We start from the raw sequence: 3,250 nt of genomic DNA, 5'->3' as shown, positions 1-3,250 counted from the left end.
GGCCTTACGTGTAGTGTGTAGGGGGTATATATGTCTGTGAACCTGGGTGCAGTGTGCGTATACGTGTGCATATATGGGCCTACCTGTGGGGGGGGTGTGTGTGTGTGCCAGGGAGCTGTATGTGTGCACCCGGGAGTATATCCATAGGGACCCGCTTGCTGTGGTGGGTCTATCCATATGGGCCTGCCTGTAGTGTGTGTGAGCATGGGGTTGTAGCTATACGAAGCTGTTTGCTGTGTGTGTTACATCTATATGGGCCTGCCAGTGGTGGGGGGGGAGTTGTGCCTTTAACTGCCCCTATAACCATCAGGCATTCTGATGAGAATCCCAGAGGTGTCTTTTTCGGTTTGCTTTAAAAAATCTTGCTGAAGCATCCGTTTGGGAAAAGGTGTCACGGCTCTGCTCGAATCCCACTCTCCGTCCCCATCTCCCCTGCCCTCCTGTCTGCTTGTGCACCTTTCTCTCTCCTGCGCTAGGAAAGGTGAAACGAGAATCCTCGGCTGCGTCTTCTGGGAGAGATGTTCCGGTTAGCATCAGGTAGACAACTCGTTGTAGGAGCTGAATATACTCGAGAAAGAGAACACCTAACGTGTGCATGTCAGCAATTGCAAACACAAGAGGCGAGTTGAAATTTTGCCTGGCGAGTAATTCGGGGCAGTTACCCCAGCCAGCCCCCAGGTTGCTGGCCCAGGCAGCAAGTTTTGTTGCCTTCCTACGCTGGCAGCATTGTGTGTGTTTCTGTCTTGTTAGCGTCACCTGGGCACAAACCAGCAGGATTTTGAACCTTAGAAACCCCTGAGTTTGTGCGGTTGTATGTGCGTGCACAGCGCTGGTTGCTATTGACTGAGGGCACAGAGGATGCCGGCCCCGTGGGATGTGTGCCAGCAGCCACAAAAGCCAGCAGAACTACTGCAGTTCCTGTTATCCAGGGAAACTTTGTTATCCTTATATCTTTTATGGTGTTATGTATATTATTGTTAAGTCTTCTATATGTAAAGTTCAAAAGCGGGTAACAAATAAGACACATCCACTGAAATACAGGTTTGTGTTTTGTTAGCCTTACCGTGAGTACTGGCTTGCAGGGAAATGAGCTGTTCCTGCCCTTGCAGGGTGAAAAATGCTGTGAAACACATACATAGGCTTGAAGTTGCTGTTGCATGTGAGGAAGGATGGGATTTGCTCTGCTGAGAAAGATGCTTTTGATACTATTACTAGTAGATCTGTGATGCTGCTTATACATCCACTTGTTTTTTATTAATCATGGAAACATAGAATAGCAGGTTGGAAGGGACCTCAAGCATCGTCTAGTCCAACCCTACCTTGAGTAGCCCAGTTTCTTGTGCTTTTAGTCCCAACAGGAAGGTGCATCAGAGGTAGAAGACTTGGGGGCTGAAGTCCTGAGCCGTAGGTGGATGTCCCTTGCACTGGAATGGAACAATCGAGTCTATTTTGCACTTGGATTGGTGTTGCAGTTTAATCTTAATTCCTTAGTGCCTAATCTTGTACCTCCTCACCTGATGGCCTTCATAGAGGGAAGGTCTGCAGCTGGGAAAGCCTCTCCAAAGTTCTTACCGTGTCAGAAGTATCAGTTATTAGAGAAAGGAAGCCGCCAGGATAAGGTGTGGTTTAAGTATGCAGCGTATTTTAAGCAGTAGATTTAAAACTCAGTGATATTTTTAGAGGTGTGGTGCCGTATAATATTTCTTGATACATGCAGATGACCTCTGGTTTAGACTAAAATGGGGACAAATGTTACCTATTGAAGATTCTATAAAGTGTTTATATGTTGGTGTTAATATGACTTTTTTTTTCCTTTCTGCTTAAATCTTAATCTCGTCAAAAAATAAGTATGCTGTGTAGTTAACTATTTAAAGATCTACATTAGAATTCATTATTTACAATTTATTGGTTTCTGAATATAAAATTGATAGTTGATTCATGAGTGTTAAGACTGAAGAAAATTGTATTTCTGCTTTAAGTTCTGCAAAGCTTTTGAAACTGGTCTTGCTTCTCAGTTTATAAAGCTGGTATTTCTGCACAACAAAAATTGTCCAAGATTTGAGACTGACTCATTTGTTATCCATTGTTAGAAGGTAAAATAGGTATTTTTCTGAATGACAAAGTGGTTTTGAATTAAAAAAAAAAGAACAAATTGACTTAAATTATTTAACTTCAGATAGATTTCGCAGGCTTATTTACATAGTAATGTATTTACTCTATATGAGCCTTTCACTTATTTAACAGAGTAATTCCCTATATAATTCTTCTATAGCATTATTATTTCTAACAAAGAATGTCTTTGATCCGTAGGGATTTCTGTAGCGATAGCCTGAATGCAAACATTCTGAAGAATTGCATTTACCTAACAACAACAGCTATAGGGTTTGTAAAACATGAATGAAAACTAATGCGTGTGTGAGCTCACTTGCTGAAGTTTCACTCGAGTCAGCGCAATGGAAGTTGAACTTCATCTCAGCGTATTTTAGAAGGTCCTTTTCATTTAAAAACAATGATAGAACCTGTGGAAGTTTGTGGATGCATTTTAGTCGTTCGAAAGTGATGAACGTGACAGTTCTATTCAAACAGTTGACGGTGCTTAACAATACATTGTACCTTTTTTTTTCCTTTTTTTTTTTTTAATAAGCTGCTGCACAGACCTGAGAGGCCTTTTTTTCCTTTATATGGAAACTTTCTGTTGTTGTAGCTACTGATTGCTCAGCACAACATATTGTTCGAGTAATATAGGATGTTCTGCATCAGTTTTTCTCCCTTTTTAAAATGTAAAAAATATAAAATTACAGTATCTAGTAGTAATAAAGGCGTGATTAGTCTAAATATTTGCTTGACTCACTGCGTTTAGCCTGTGAGTGGTGGATAACGGTTCTTGCTTAACTGGGACAGAATTAGTGGGGAAGTATTTGGCTGGTGGGAAATGGGAAACTCAGCCTTGATCTGCTAATAAAGGAGTAGCCACAAAAAGATTAAAAGAATAAATAATGAGGAAATACAATAAGGGTTTTTTTTCTCTGTACAATATGTGTAAATATAGGGCCGTATCTGTATATACACATATGGATGTTGTACTTAAATCAGTAACTGTATTTTCTTTTTCCATACTCTTGATTAATAAATAAACTATGTGTGTAATCCGAATGATTTTTCTTGTTGATCTTTATGCAAATAAAACTGGAGGCCCTTTTTTTATAAGGAGGGAGGAAAGGCAGTTTGGTCTGAGTTTATAGAATTGGGT

The sequence above is a fragment of the Apaloderma vittatum genome, unplaced genomic scaffold (assembly GCF_000703405.1).
Source record: "Apaloderma vittatum isolate BGI_N311 unplaced genomic scaffold, ASM70340v1 scaffold9762, whole genome shotgun sequence".
NCBI classification, from domain to species: Eukaryota; Metazoa; Chordata; class Aves; order Trogoniformes; family Trogonidae; genus Apaloderma; species Apaloderma vittatum.
Note: the sequence above shows the minus strand (reverse complement) of the source record.